Source organism: Periplaneta americana, chromosome 12 (genome assembly GCF_040183065.1).
Source record: "Periplaneta americana isolate PAMFEO1 chromosome 12, P.americana_PAMFEO1_priV1, whole genome shotgun sequence".
Classification (NCBI taxonomy): domain Eukaryota; kingdom Metazoa; phylum Arthropoda; class Insecta; order Blattodea; family Blattidae; genus Periplaneta; species Periplaneta americana.
Window position 1 is genome coordinate 6581690 of NC_091128.1, and position 17705 is coordinate 6599394.

The 17705-nt window shown below is 36.2% G+C and overlaps 1 protein-coding gene across 1 annotated transcript in view; it reads right to left on the bottom strand.

Moving 5' to 3' along the window:
- LOC138710145 (uncharacterized) overlaps positions 1-17705 on the bottom strand; it is a 333732-nt gene that overhangs the window by 134707 nt on the left and 181320 nt on the right. The window lies entirely within an intron of this gene.

The following is a 17705-nucleotide window of genomic DNA, read 5'->3' on the forward strand; positions in this document are numbered from 1 at the left end:
GAATAAATCTAGTGAATTTTAAATGGAGTAGCGGGTAGGTCTGAATAATAATGCCAAGTGTACCAACATAAGAACTACAAAATGACTAACTATCATGATATCTAGAACATGTGAGTGTTGAAGTAAGTGTTGCCAGTAGTGAAGTGAACCTGGGCGCTGCAAAAACACTAGATTTCAGCTGGTGATCACGTAATGGGGGGAAAATGTTGAAGTTGCATCTTAGTACCTCAAGATATGCTGTGCCGACAATAAAAGTTATCTAGGTCTAAATTTTATATTTTGTGACTTTGCCTTTTGTTAGAACCACTTTCAGCGCAAAATAATCTTTCCGCGCGACACTGCTCTTTTGTATTCCTACTGGTAGCTCATGTGCTCAATAAAACCAGTTGCTTTCCAGCAATTTCTTCATTCCTTCAACCTAACTATTACAATATCTTTGAGTCTAAACTTTATCTTCAATTTCTGCACTAAGAATAGGCCTGCCTCGCCCGTGACGGAGTGGTTAGTCTCTCTGCCTGCCACTGTTACGTGCAGCACACGTTTTCCGTTTTTTTTATTAGGTTATTTTACGACACTTTATCAACATCTTAGGTTTAGCGCCTGAATGACATGAAGGTGATAATGCAGGTGAAATGAATCCGGGGTCCAGCACCGAAAGTTGCCCAGCATTTGCTCATATTGGGTTGAGGGAAAACCTCAACCCGATAACTTGCCCCGACCGGGAATCGAACACGGGCCACCTAGTTTCGCGGCCAGACGCGCTAACAGTTACTCCACAGGTGTGGACCCTTTTCCGTTCTTAACTGTTAAGAAGCGCTTAGTCCACACCTGTGGAGTAACTGTTAGTGCGCCTGGCCGCGAAACCAGTTGGCCCGGGTTCGAATCCTGTTAGGAGCAAGTTACCTGGTTGAGATTTTTACCGGGGTTTTCCCTTAACCTAATATGAGCAAATGCTGGGTAACTATCGGTGCTGGACCCCGGACTCAATTCACCTGCATCATCACCTTCATCTCATTCAGACGCTAAATAACCTGAGATGTTGATACAGCGTCGTAAAATAACCTACTAAGAAAAAGAAGAGCTTATAATATAGATTTAGTATTATATGCAGCACACGTTTTCCGTTATTAGCTTCACACTATAATCAAACAAGAACTTAAGTTACATACCTAATGCTTTCATTGTTTTGTTGATAGCTAAATTTTGTGCACTTTATATAATAAACGCAGAAAATGTTCTACATGTTTTAACAGTGTGAAATCTTGGCCTGAACTGTACCACCCCTACTTGTCTGTGAAGTTCCACAGCAGGGCTGTTTGGCAAGAAAGCGATTGGCTATTCCATCAGTTTATCTGTTATCGCGTTATTCGTAAATGAAATATAAGAGGCTATCAAGTGCAAAACTCGCCTTATCAAAAATTAAAAAAAAAAAAATAGTTACATATGGGATGTTGTGCTTCTTTGAAGCTCTCTCTATCTGCTGATATAGTCGGTTTGTGCAAAACCTGTCTAATTCCTTTTCCATAGAGCTCCGAAAACTACTATCAAATGCAAAATTGTCCATATCCATAACAGTTTTTCCTGTTTTCCGACAAACCACTTTACCTGGATAAGGCGAGTTTTGCATTTGATAGCCTCATATGGTAATTGTAGACGTGTAACTATATTTTAGCACATGAAATCGATCTAGATCTCTATTAAATTGTATTCAGTGAATGCAAGGAAACTAATTATTTCCCAATTATCAAGAAAAGACTTATAAATAGCTGATGGAATAGCCCTCCGTATGTTCAGTGCTTTTTACTTAAAGCGAAATCCTCTATAAGTGACGGTGGCGACACGCAACACTGGTGTCAACCAAAAAATTCAGATTTCCGTATGAATGCGTTGAAAAAAATATAAAGAAAAATGGTGTTAAGGATCAAGGTGGCCTTGCTGTAATGGACTAATATTTAATGTGCAAATTCAAATGCTCTAACCTTAAATAAATGACTGATGATGGATATAGTTTACTTCTTGTGTGCTGTCTGCACCCTCTTGGAAATAATTCTGCTGGCGCTCATGTGCATGGGTATCCCTGATAATTGATTGCCCTTTACAAAAAGAGGCAGTAAGTTATATTACCTATATAGACTAATTGCACTGAACAACAAGAATTTTGCTCAAACTTAAAACAATTTGTCCCTTATGGTTTGTGTGTGCTGAATTCGAAAATGCATCTATTTTCTTCGTATCACGTAAGGTTTTTAAGATAAACTGTGATTTCACTTTTCGATAAGTGCTCTCCCAGAAAGCATCTGGCGCGGGTTGGGGGTTGTAAACCACAACAAAAACTAATGCATTTTATGAGTTTATGACTTAATACCGTTTATTATGGTTGTTGACTTGTTCTTTTGTACTTCTAATAAGTAAACAGATATTGGTCCCTTCTATTCAGTAAATTTCATAACAGTTCAAAGTGAGACCTACGCAATGTGCAAACAAGGGTGTGGTTTTCAGTATTTAAAATAAAAGTTTACCATTTTGAGTGAAGGCAAAATAAAAGAGGGCATTTTCATTGGTCTAAAAGTTTACAAAGTCATGGCTGACTCTTTGTTTGAGGAGAAACTTCACGTTACAAAAAAAATGGCATGGCGCGATTTCAAAGATGTCTGCAAAAAATTCCTTGGAAATTCTAGGATAGACAACTACATAGAACTTGTTGTGGAAACAATGTCAAGTGCATATCAGAAAATTGGGTATAATATGTCTCTCAAAATACACTTTTTACATTCTTATTTGGATTTCTTTCCTCCTAACCTTGGAGCGGTAAGCAACGAGCATGAGGAAAGATTTCGACAAGAAATATCTAAAATGGAAAGGCGATATAAAGGAAGATCATCATCCATCATGCTTGCAGATTATTGTTGGTTTCTTGTAAAAGACAGTCCAGAGTCTAGTTGTATACAGAAGTTATCCAGAAACTTCATTTAATTGTAAGTTCAAATTCCGAGATTGTTCTGAATATATGCATGAAATATTGTTATTGTTTCATAAAAAAATTCGATTCATTTTCCCTTCGAAAATAGTACTGAAGGAGCAATTTGGATTTTAAATTCAGATTTAGGGCGCACATATTAGTAATATTCACCTACTTTTACTTCGGAGCAATAGAAAAAGTAGAACATTTGTTGTTCAGTGTTATTAACAAATTTCCAAATGTTTTATATTTGTTGCTGTAAAATAAAATAGAATAACTTACAAAATGTAACTTATTTACTGCTATGTGCTATACATTTTACTTTCATTGGTCTGTCTGCATTAGACGTTGCATTTCATATTATTCCCAACAAGTTAAATAGGCATTATAAACCGTTATGACCGATTCTACGTCACATCTCTGACATGCCGTAATAGCCGTTCGTAACAGTTCGGCTGCAGCATTCATGGCGGACATAGTACTATCTCTGTACAATTATGTAGCATTCAGCCTTAGGATTATTTAATAAATAACTAATGTCCAATTAATAATCGTAGATATTTATATGAAAGTTTGATATTTATAGTTCGTAGCATACTAAATTATCACATAAAATATTGGCTGCGATCAGTATGTTTTGAATTAAAAAGATATCGCAATAATGAATATCAATATTCTTGACTGCATGATGCGTTGAGGGAGGTGGCAACGGATAGCCAACTTAACAAGGTCGAAAAAGTAAACTCGGGTGATTCTGTCTTCTGTTGACATTTTGGATAAAATAAAAGTAGAATTAGCCTATAAGTAAATGAAAAGTAGGCTACTGTGCTGTGTATATAAAATATTTTTACTTCATTCACATATAGTATACATATCTTAAGTAAATGGAATTATTTTACTTGACATCATGATATTTTGGTATTACTGCACAGAAATATGTTGAGCGCGCCCTATTTTCCTCGTGTGATTAAAAGCGCGGACGCTCAGTGGATGAGTGATATTTCAGTGAATGGTGAAGTGTTAACTTATATCAAGAAATATATTTTACATAATTATATTTGTTTGTGTGTGTGTGGTGAAAAATTGGAAAATACAAGCCTGCCAAAGAATCTCTTCGCGAATTGAGAGGTTAGTTTCATGTTTATTATTATAAAACATATATGGCTCCTGTCTCAAAATATTGTCAAATCTTCAGTTGGCAGATACCACACAAATATTACACAGTACAACAGATGTTTGATATATGGAGGTGGTATTTCAAAGTACGTTTATTTTCTCTGTATGACATTGATTTCTATGTAGAATTTACGGTGCAAACTTTTACAGTAAATGAATCGTTCTATGCAAAAAGGTCTTCAGTCCATATTTTTATCGAATATGAGCTATTGTTGAAAATTGATATGTTTCCCATGGTTACATCGACCTACGATGGAAGGTCGTCAGTTGTTTATGCCTATACAAAAATACGAGTTGCTAGTTTTAAGTGAGATGTGCAGAAATGGCCTCAGTCGAGGACTGAAGCTCTTTTTGCATATACCTCGTCATATATTACAGACTTAAAAAATAAATACATTGTAGTACGTAACCAGTGGAAGTGAGGAAATTTATCTGGAGAAATGACAACAGAATAACAGTCTGACGCTAGACGTGAAGTCACCATCTATACAGCTCACAAAATAAGTATTTAGAGAACAAGAAAAGTAAAAATTTTTGTGAAATTTTATAAACTGTGTTACTTCTGTGTCAGAAATCGACCATGCCAAAACTTCCACTTAAAATTCCTCACTTTCACTGGATACGTAATACTGTAATGCACAATATTTCTATTGAAACCACTGCCTGCTGGATTACAGCCTATGGCTGTTTACACTGCCTGCACAATCAAGTGTTATGCGCGAGTAGCCACTATACTTGTTTTTTTGAAAGATGGGACATGACAGGAGCGTTGCGAGCGGAAAAACAACTGAATGTTATATAGCGTGGTAGGCCTGTTGCTATGGTAACAACGGTTTGAGTTGCCAAACTTACCGTTCCCACATGGCGAGTGCTTAATAGCTCTCTTGGCGACATTTATTGTGCACACAGTGTTAGCATTGGTCTTTGATTCTTTGTCAATTTTTTTATTGTTTTCTTACCTTTGCGCCAATTGTCAATTAATGTTTTAACGTAAGCCATCTTAACGTCAATTGGTACCTTCCATCAGCTGACAGCGTGGTAGTCCATATTAGCAACATAGCACTGTAGTTCCAAGTTCGGCCGCTTAACTGTCATGTCCCATCCTTCAAAAAAACAAGTATAGGTGGCAGGTAGTGGCTTTTCATATACTGATAATGGTCTACAAGATGGCGACTGAAAATTAACGGCGAAAAAAGTACAGCAGTAGTTTTTACAAGGAGATTTCCACGATTATTACAACCGCTCTCTGTTCAGAATCAACACATCCCCTTCAAAACAACGGTCAGATATCTTGGTTAGTACTGGACAGTCGTTTGGCATACAGACAACATATACAGTTAGTACGAGACAGAGCTTTTCAAAGATTCTTAGCATTATATCCACTACTTAAAAGCTTCATTCCGCTCAAAACCAAACTGTTGCCGTACACATCACTTATACGATCATACATGTCATGTGAGTCAGAAATTTGGGCTCAAACCCATCCCCGCCCAATCAAGAAACTCGATGCCATCCAAAGAGCTGTGTGCAGAACCATCACAGGTGCTGATTTTTACATTACTAACGCACATTTGTACTGTGACCTGGAAATCATTTTATTCGGTGACTACGTGCAGCAGTTACGTAAAAATTATCTTCAGAAACTACAAACAGATTCTAATCCACGTATTAAACCATAATTACACATAGCATTCAGTGAACAATCAAGAAATGTTAACTTTCCTGCAAAAATCATTTACCTACATGTCCAGCTTACCAGTCTCCGTTTCTGATGGAGAAGATGGTCACACTTCATTTACGTACTCATGTTTTACAGTACTAAGCAATATTCTTGTTAAGGCAAGGGTCCATGTGACCTGGAACTTTTGATGACATGTCTTTATTGACACCACCAAATAAATAAATAAATAAATAAATAAATAAATAAATGAATGAATGAATGAATGAATGAATGAATGAATGAATTAATTAATTAATTAATTAATTAATTAATTAATGCTAATAGCGGTGGGTACTGCCTGCCACCTAGCGGCAAAACAACTTTTATTGAACAGGAAGTTTACGCAGCTATACGATGCGATCCAGCAGGCAGTGATTGAAACAAGTCAACATAACCTGTGTCAATGAACTGTTAACCCCTCACTGCATAGGACAGTTTTGCACACACTGGTTTAATATTCAAATAACTTAAATAGTTTTCTCTTTCTCAACTGATGTCACATATGGTCAAATCCAGTTATTCTTGACAGTGTGCCATATATGTCCCAGTATGCCGTTTGAAATATTTTATACTTCTCATAAGTTAGGGGAAGGTTGCTATCAATGGGCCACTTAAAATAAATCTTATATAATATCATCGGATGAAGTAATATTTATTTCCTTTTTCAAGTAAACTTAAATATCGCCTTCTGTATTTCACTACGCTACAAATAGAAGTTACAAGTATTCGATGTTAATGAAATATTTGGAAAATAATGATAAGTATCATCGGCCCAATGAAGGAGACTCGTTTCCTTCTTTGGGCCAGGTAGTTTCCATGAATGGGCTGCAGAATAATATTGTTAAATAACAACCCACATCTAAATAAATGCAAATACACAATATCTTCGGCATTAACCCGAATCTACCTAGCGGTACCGTATGGTACCACAGGTACATATAGTAGTTTCCAGTCGCTGTATTGGCAACAATGGTTATTTACACAATTTCTCATTGTTTAATTTACTCACTGACATTCCAGTCCTTGTTAGGAAAAGAATATTTTGAAGTTATTTGGCTTGGTATGCGTAGTGGCGTTCGGTAATTATACACATCTTCTTGAATCACACAATTTTGGTATCTGTTTGAAGTAAATATTTGAATACATTCAATTAGGATTATAATTTTGTATAAATTCTCATTTCACATATTGGAAAAGGCTTATAGTAAAGCATTCAATTCATGTTTTCACTATAAATATACGAACTGCCAAATATATATGACGTAGAGTTAGTCTGGTACCGTACGGTATCACTAGGCAGATGCCGTAGCATTTTGTAAGGAATCGGTTTTTCCTCTTTATAGCATTCATATTGATCATTTATTATGATTCCTGGGACATAACACTTACTGAAGCCGTAAGAATCATAGAGGTTGACAGTATAATAATCTAAGTACTATCTATATTGAACCACCAGACGCCACAGTGAATTCTGATGAAGATTATAGAGAGGAAGATACAGGCGGTTTACTTGATAATCTCTTAGGAAATCAATTTTATTACGCTGAAAGGCATATGAATTATCTAACTGTGATGAAGATAGTGATGTGACAAATAAAGAAAGTTAGAAGAAATAAGAAAACACAAAGAAAACTTTTACTTGAAGAATCGAAAGAGTTTTGAGTCTAAGAATGAAGATGAGATGAGGACAAGTAGTTCAATTTCGTGCTCACAAAATACAGAAGGAAAGCGTAACCAAGAAGGAAACAATCAAACTCACACGAAAACCAACTTCACAGGTACATGATGAACATTCCCCTTCTAACAGCAGCATTTTTCCTATAGTTGACTCACATTTTATAGAGGAAAATAGCCTACAGAATTATTTGAAGTATTCTTTGACTGTAATGTTATTGATTTTATTTTGTAACAGAAACCCAGCGTTATGCTTTATTTCTAGATGTACAAGGTTTACAAATTACAGCTGAAGAAATGAAGTCCTTAATCGGAATTCTTCTCTTCAATGGCTACAGTTTTGTACCTAGCAGAAGATGCTACTAGGAAAATGCACTGGACACGCAATGAATTAGTTTACAATTGCATGTGGTGTGATCGATTTGAAAAAATCGTGCGATTTGCCCATTGTGCCGATAATACGAAATTTTAGATCGGCAAGACGAAATGTGAAAGCTCCGACCTCTGATAAATCTGATGAAGGAGAGCTTTATGAAAAATTACATTCTGGCATAATGTATGAATTTTCATGAATGTGTGATTCCCTATAGACGTCATCATGCAAACATTTCATCAGGGGAAAGGTTCGGCTTCAATTATGGTGCCTAAACATTGCTTATGGGCATATCTGATATCTTTTGAAATATGCCAAGGGAAAGGGTAAGTGCAAATGATCACTTTGAATTTGATTATGGTAAATGTGCAGCACCTCTCGTTGAAATGCTCGACAACTTAACACATGATATGAAGAGCCTACCCTTCCGACTGTACGTACTTTGATAACCTGTGAGGACTGGCTGGACGAATGGCTGGCTGGCTGTCCTCGTATACTCACACAATGCATTACGAGTGAAGTGGGACTCTGTGTAAAATGTTTTGAAAAATTATATGTAAAATCTTAGGAAGTGCAACTAAACCAAGGACCATTGAGGTGCGAACCCTTGCTATTTGTGAAAGCTAGCTCCATTGCCCTGTTATTATCATACAAGAAATAAAATAATAAAAGATAGTGAATGATATAGTGAAGTTTTCCTGTCATTCCAATAAATAACGAGTTAAAATGATGAAATCCGAAGAAAAGAAATCTTGCACCCGTATCTGCCTAGCGGTACCGTATGGTACCACCCCTTATCTTTGAAAGTAGATGATTTTAAACAAAACCGAGTTTACTTCCATAATAAGGACGTAAGTTTGAACAAATGTTGAAGAAATTACAAAAATCCTCACATGTCAGAAAACCAGGCAGATTCGGGTTAATAGGAGTAGTGTATTGGCATATGGAACCACAGAACATGTATTCGATCCCAAGCAAGACCACTAGGGCACTTTTAAAATGTTCAGATATTTCATTAACACAAGAAAACGAAAGAATCATTGTTAGTTTGTAATCAGGCTAAGACCAGCATTTCTATCTCAAATGATTTACGATCTTACAGGAATAAAAGGAAAACACTTTAGGTCCTATTTGTTCTATAGTGTGATTAAACAAAACTAAAACATTTCAAAATAACCATAGTTTAAAGGCTAATCAAACAAAACAACAATTTATATACACTGAAAACAAAACATATAAAAACAATTGAATAACATTATTAACTCTAAACTCTATCCTTCTTCTCTCGTTGGCTGACCAAATAAACTGAAAAAGTTGAAAAAGAACGTGCAACGAAAACCATTAATTCAGTTTTGTTTATAGCAGCTAAGATGAGACAAAACAAAACTTTTATAAAATATTTTCACACTTTAGTCACAGTTTTCGCAATAGAACACTTTGGCTCCTTTTGTAACACCAGCACAATTCTCATGAACCCACTCGTTACATGACAGACAGTGAATCATATCTTCTTTTATGTCATTGCAACAGATGCCACAACACCATGACTCCTTGTTAGAATTACATCTCGTTGAACCATTTGAAGAAAACGAGAGTTTGGTTTGAGCTGACTTCTCCAGTGCAGAATTTTCAAGACGTCTCCTTTTAGTTGTTTGCTTTTTACCTCTTCCAGTTTCTGCTTGTACGGACTACCCGTGATCATTATCATTTTCTGAGCTTTATTTGCAGTCCTTTCGAGAGAAATTTTGTTTGATATAGGAGAGATTTCACCCAAGGAAACTTGCAATTTTGTTACCAATGTTGCTGCATCAGCTGGAAGAGATTGTAAACTATCTTAATTTCCAGATGCTATTGCTCCCTTTTTCTGGAATCTTGGTATTAGGCCTATTTGGTTCTGGAATTTCTTCATTGACAAGCTCAATTGTACAAGCTTCCATAACGGGAACATCATTTGTTTCAACCTGCATCGCTGCCACAAAATGCCAATTTTGGAACACATCCCTAGTGACTCGTCAAACTCCTATTTTTGCAAATCCATTCACTGCAGTCCCTATTGTTGACGCCAGTCCATACGCTTTACCAGACAGTCGTGGAATATCAAAATGGGTAACAACTTCAGGTTTCCTTATTCAAATACCTAAAACACGACACGTCCGGTGACTGCAACCTATCAGTAATGTGTCCTGGAAGTGCCAGCATGATGACTCCATTCTCTCGAGCAATATCTAGAGCATCGAGATTTCTGGTGTGAGTTGGATGTCCATCGGGAAGAAGCAAGACTTCTCTTTCCTTTGAAGGACGAACAGTGTCGATGAAATGCCTTAGCCACCTCACAAATACATCTTTGTTAATGTATCCACTTTCAGGATTATAAGCAAAAATTTTTCCAGGTGGAGCTCCATTTTCTAACCTTTCCCCAGAACGCGAACGTTTGTAGATGATCAGTGGTGGAACATACTGACACGCAGCAATTGTGCAGCAAATTGGAGTAGTGGTGGAACTTTTTTCTCCATTGCTCTTTTACCTTTGAAGGCGAGCACCTTTCTGGGTTTCTTTTTCACAGTTGATAAACCAATCTCAACGTCGTTGAATGCTCGCAAGGTGTCAAAAAAGTGTCTTATGTTTTCTTTATCAAACCGCTTAGCTCGAGCAAAAGAGGTCGATTCTGGTTGACGCAAGTTAAGTTGAGGATGTCTCCTCTTAAATGCATAATACCATTTCTTTCCGGCCATTCTCTTTTGTTTACTGAATCTATGAAGGATTTCGCTCCTTTCTGCTATATCAAATGCTAGCAAGCGCAGTTCTCTGGGTGTAATTCCAACATAAATTCCTCAGAGAACATGAGCAACAAGTTCATTTTCCACTTCTGCGGAAAGGTCAGCTATGCTATCTATAATTTTTTATGTTCAACAGCAAAATAATTCTTGCCCGCTAAATGTCTTTGTAATGTTACCCTGCGCACAATATATGTTCTGGCAGCCTCATTAACACCCATGTCACCATTTCGTACTGCAGCTAAAGCACGACTCATATCATCTTCCTGCCACTGACCATATTTCATTTTTGACAGCATCTAGGAAAGAAATATATATATATATATATATATTTATAATATATGAATGTATAACTAATAATTCGTTTACATTATACACGTATTAAATCAGCTAGCATGGCTCTTTGTTAACTAATTTGAAACAGTAATTACGAAAGTGCGTGCGGGTACGGTTTCCATCATTTGGCCACTAGCCCATTCATAGCAACTCGGAGTGGCTCATTGAAGGCAACTAGCACTGCATCGTTTAACATGATCCTGCCTCCGTTCATAGTAACTAAATTTATAATGTAAATATGACTAAATAACGAGAATTCACCGTACTTTCAGACACTGTCTGTAGAAATTTATAAAGTATTAATATTTGACAGAAATGCTTCCTTCATTAAATTAGTAAATTAGAGGAATAACCTGAAAATCTTACCTTCTTTCACTGCTGCTTTGCGTCTGCGTCGAGCAACTCGCAGCTAATATGGCGACACTTTGGCAACCCGTTGTACACTAAACAGCAACCAGAGTGTGCCTATTGTCAATACATATGGAGATCGAGACTTCCCATCGAAGGAACTGGCCCATTGATTGCAACCTTACCCTACATGAATATAAAACCGGTATGTGCCATACCTGTCCGAGTATGCGGAAAGGGATTAAGATAGAGCAATCCTGCCAACAATAGTAGCTATCAAAGGGGCTATTACTTCTATCTGTAAGCAAAAATGCCGCCAACGCAAGTGAAGTAAACGTCTCACTCGTACACAAAAGTGTCACTTTCTGTCCTAGTTACGTAAATAACTATTGCCGAATGAATATTAAAACATATCCATAACTTACAGAATTTAAAATACATCGATGGCGTCATCGTTTCCTTGTATTATTAAAAGCGAAGGAATTTTTCAATGCTACATTTGTTCGGATCAAATTTCTGTAGATTTAAAGGACGAAGCAAAAGTTATTTCATTCATTTATTATTATAATACATTGTTCTCTTAAATTAACTGAGTATATTGGGAATTACTGTATATAAATCAATGGCTTTCCCATTGAAATGTATCATGTAAAACAATTTTTGTCTCTGAAAGGAAGCGAAAAGAACAAAATTGTATTAAACTTTTTTCCTTGAAAAATCTCGAAGAATAATATACTGAAATTAATGAATTCTCACGTTTCATCCTCCTTGTAAATCTCATATTGTCCCTGTTTCAAGATACTCTTAAGCACAGTAAGTAGAATCGATGTTCATCTTTCGCTTGCAGGGTGTAGTGACTGGAAACAGTTTTTCGAAACAGACCGACTCGGAACTACATTATTAGGTTAGCAGTCAATGTTTTATTCAATTAATAATGATGATGATGATTATGATGGTGATTAATAATAATAATAATAATAATAATATTAATAATAATAATAATAATAATAATCATATTGAAGGAAATGAAGCTATATGTAATACCATTTTATTTCTAATCCTGTTCTCTAAAATATTCGTATGAAAATACAGTTCCTTTGTGGTAATACATAGTACATAAATTAGGCTTGAACACATAATAAACATAGCAAACACATGATGTATCTAATAAACAAAATTTTAAAAAGACTAATATAGAAAAAATGATGTTTTTATTGAATATGGAGGAATATTTGGAATAGCCATGAGAAATCCATTGAAAATAGTATCAGTGATTAAAGTTATAACTTCTTTAATGTTAATATTGTGAAAATTACTTGACTGACTGGTTTCGACGTGGGTGTCCGTCACTAGGCTTCGGACAGTGATGGAAACCGCGTTGAAACTAATCAGACAGGTATTTTTTATAATATTAACATAGTAAAGAAGTTATAAATTTAATCAGAGATTATGCAAGTGTTATAAGATTTTATCCAAGAACAAAGAAAAAAATAATATTAAGAGAATGACACACATTCTGCGCACTCTTCATGGTATCTTCAAAACATTGAATCCCACAAAATATGAAGTCTGCATTGCTGTCTTGTGGCTTGGAACGCATACTTCCCAAATCTTCATCACACGATTCTTTCAATTTTCCTTCACTGTGGTTTGAATTTGTTGTCGAGGGCTCCGTAGCTTTCTGCTTCGTGATGCATTCATAACACCAGCCTGGACCAGTAACTACTTAGGATAAACCCCCCTCCCCCTTAACCTCGCTCACAAAAATCAGTTTATAGGCTACCTCATTCACAAAAAAAAAAAAAAAAGTTTAACTGCATTATTTGGAAGCGCATTTCAAGCCCTTCAAGACAACCTATGAACAGTCAAACAATTCACAACAGTATTTGGTATATAATTTATACAGTATGATTTTGTAAAAAAAATTTCCAGTCATAAAATAAATGTTCTTTTATTGTTGTAAGACCAATTTCCCCAAAGCAAACCTGCCACGTTATAACGCTAACTCAAACATAAGGAAGAAGTTACGATAGTATCCAGGAGATGGAAGAACCAAATAGTGATGATTCCAAAACCGCCTACTATTCCGTATCCCCTCCTTTAGTATAATAATAATAATAATAATAATAATAATAATAATAATAATAATAATAATAATAATAATTGCAATTATTGTGTGTAATTATGTTACTAGTGCCACCAGGTATTTGCCCGTTTGCACTTTGAATAAACATGTACAATAAACAGTGTACTGACTAAGAAGATACAGCCGTTCACCCCTCATTCCAAATGCCGTCTACATTTAATATTAAAGGACAGTGACTTGGACACACCGTAACTTTGTGTTGTTGATGATGATGATGATGATTTGGGAATAGGTACAGACAATACAGAATTGTAGGAATTCTAACATTGCGTCTATTTTGTGAGTAATTTACTCAACTGAAGCACGTGGGATGCGAATAAGATTTTTCTTATAAGAGAGACGTATTTCGTTGTCTGCAGAAATCTTCCATATAGGACAAATATAATAATTTCTTTGGATATAAATAACTTTTGTTATCTTTAAGAATGGAGAGAAATATTTCAAATTGACAGTAAAGAATGAATTGATATTTGCAGATTAACATATTTTACAGTTTAATTAATTCTGCCTCTAGTACATTAAATAGCCTACTGAATATCTTCAAGTTTACACTTTGGTATATACTTTACAGCTCAACTGATGAATAATTGTTGAGGTTTGTAAACTGAGTCATCTGCTTGCTATGTAATGCATATTTTTCTGTAGAGCCATCAATGTAGCTCAGTCGGCAGACTCGCTAGCCTGCTGATTGGGATCTACGCTAGGGCCTGGGTTAGATTCTCGTTTGAGCTGATTACCTGATTGGGTTTTTTCCGAGGTTTTACCCAATCATAATGCAAATACCAGGTAATCTTCGGCGAATCTTCAGCTCACTTCATCTCGCCAAAAAAAGAAATTGTAATGTTGTAAAATCTTGACTTGTTCCACATCTGAAAGCTTCAATGCCAATGTAAGATCTATGGAATACAATAAATGAAATGAAATGAAAAATATGCAGATCCGACCGATGTAGATGAAGCCTGTAGCATGGTTTCCTCTGAGAGGGAAGTAAGGCTGGGACGTCTGTGCAGAAGAATTCTGACATGTAAAAGAAATCTCTATATTGTATGCTAATGTGCTGTAACAGTACAATATACACTGCATAATTAATACGTCCGAATGGATAGCTCAGTTCTTATCCACTATGATATGCGTAAATCAGTTCGTGATTTAAGACGGCGCTTATTCCGTCGGATCCCGGCCAACTAGTCACTCACGGGCACGGCTCAAAAGATAGTCTACAGAGAATGTTTCTGTGTTTGTATGAAGTAATATCGGAAGCTAAATTAACCGATTTGTGTAATTAATTATTATTTCACCATTGGAAAGTGTAGTTTCTCTAGATGGATATAATGCTATAATGTTATTACAGTAACTTCTGATATAATATAATATAATATAATATAATATAATATAATATTATATTATATTATATAACATAATTTAAGTTATTTGAAGGGTTCAGAACCATAGTGGGCCAAGCGCCATTTACTGAATAAGTAGAAAACAAGGGTTAAAATTAAGTTATTATCATAATTCAATGGAAACCTACAAGTAAAATAAAGTATACACATTAAATCTAAATGATGTCAATGTTCATTAAACTATGGTTGCATGTAATAAAAATTAGAGACATGTTAAAGGAATTGTCATTGCACCAATGAGTGGTCTCTGGACCAAAATGATCGCATTTTAATTATTTGGATGCAATTTAAATTAAGTAACATATTAAACGATTTATCCTTCTATCAAACACGAATGTTCCCTGGATCAAATGTCCTATTTTAATTATGTAATTACTTTATATTTATTTCTAACGGGTGCAGCGGAGCGCACGGGTAAGGCTAGTATTAAAATATATACAATGAGCGATTCGAGATTTTGAGAACGCTGTCTACGTGTGTGCAAGTTGGCGTAATTTCGGCGACATGGGGTAGCTGATAATAATAATTGCGTCATTACACCAAAAAATGCGTTATAGCTCGAATAACAAAGCATTAGAAACGTAATAATAATGGTGATGGCAGTAGTAGTATATTGTCGTATAAGATTAATGTGAGATGTTTTGTTATGTTTTTTGCAGGTAAACGTCCCCTTCATGAGCCAGCTCTTTCGACGTCGACTGTAAGGTAAGTTTTTTACTTATTGACTGGGTACATTCCTGTGGGAAATCTGTTTTGAGATGAATGTCTTTCAACGAGTACAACGAACATAGTAATTAAAAAAAGTATTTCGAGATACTCTATTATCACGGGATGTATAATTCTTCCTTTCCGATGGAAGAAACTACGAATCGTACTAAAAGTCCTGCCCATCTCAAACGTCTGGATTTAATGTTCCTAATTGTGTCAGGTGAAGAATACAATGCGTGCAGTTCTGTGTCATGTAACTTTCTCCATTCTCCTGTAACTTCATCCCTCTTAGTCCCAAATATTTTCCTAATTACCTTATTCTCATACACTGTTAACCCTCGCTGGACACGTTCAAAATGTTACGTGTTTTGTCAAATGGGTCATGGGGTCTCAAAAGACCTCACATGCCTAGCGAAGGGTTAATCCTGTTCCACTCTCAAGGTGGGAGTCCAAGTTTCACAACCATACACAACAGATAATATAACTATTTTATAAATTCTAACTTTCAGATTTTTTGGTAGCAGAGTAGATGACAAAATCTACTCAACCGAATAACAAACATGTCCCATATTTATTCTGCGTTTTATTTCCTCCCGAGTGTCATTTATATTTGTTGCTGTTGCTCCAAGATACATGAATTTTTCTACTTCTTCGAAGGATAAATTTCCAATTTCATTTCCTCCCGAGTGTCATTTATATTTGTTACTGATGCTCCAAGATATATGAAATTTTCTACCTCTTCGAAGGATAAATTTCCAATTTTTATATTTCCAGTTCGTATAATATTCTGGTCAGGAGACATAATAATATACTTTGTCTTTTCGGGATTTAGTTCCAACCTTTCGCTTTACTTGCTTGAAGTAAAATTCCCGTGTTTTCCCTAATAGTTTGTGGATTTTCTCCTAGCATATTCATATCATCCGCATAGACAAGAGGCTGTAACCCATTCAATTCCAAACCCTCTCTGTTATCCTGAACTTTCTTAATGGCATATTCAAGAGCAAAGTTAAGAAGTAAAGGCGATAGTGCATCTCCTTGTTTTAGTCCTCAGTGAAAATATTATGACGTTGAGAAAATTAATCATTGAAGTATATTCCTCCTATTGTTTGTGACTTAATGCTAATTTTGTATAACAACAATTGATTACACATTGATTAACTGCACAACAACACGGCATTCTTCAAGATAACGATGGAATATCACACTAGAAACCTGTGTTCCTACGCAAGTCTTGCGTTGTACGGAGTCTCCGCAGGAGTAAATATGGCCGCCGCGTCGGCATTTGCCGGATCAAAAGAATGCGGTACTCTCCAATAGGCTATACACTCCTATGTGTAGGCCTACTGTATATTTTTTTGTAGAGCCACCAACGTAGCTCAGTCGGCAGACTCGGTAGCCTGGTGATCTGGAGCTGCGCTAGGGCTTGGGTTAGATTCCCGTTTGGGCTCATTACCTGATTGGGTTTTACCCGAGGTTTACCCAATCATAATGCAAATACCAGGTAATCTACGGCGAATCCTCGGCTCACTTCACCTTGCCAAAAAAAATTGCAGTCTTGTGAAATCTTGACTTGTTTCACATCTTAAAGCTCAAATGCTAAAGTAAGTTATATGGAATACATTAAGTGAAAAGAAATGGAATGAAAAATATGCAGATCCGACCGATGCTTGAAGCCTGCAGCATGGTTTCCTCTGAGAGGGAAGTAAGGCTGGGACGTCCTTGCAGAAGATTTCCGACATGTAAAAGAAATCTGTACCTGTCAGAGTACTTTGGGCATATACATTGAAATTGGACAATGAATAGCCTCTGCAATAGAGAAGGTCGCTGTAATGCAGTCATTACCAACTGGTCGAGTCCACACCTGTGGACTAACGGTCAGCGCGTCTGGCTGCGAAACCAGGTGGCCCGGGTTCGAATCCCGGTCGGGGCAAGTTACCTGGTTGAGGTTCTTTCCGGGGTTTTCCCTCAACCCAATACGAGCAAATGCTGGGTAACTTTCGGTGCTGGACCCCGGACTCATTTCACCGGCATTATCACCTTCATATCATTCAGACGCTAAATAACCTAGATGTTGATACAGCGTCGTAA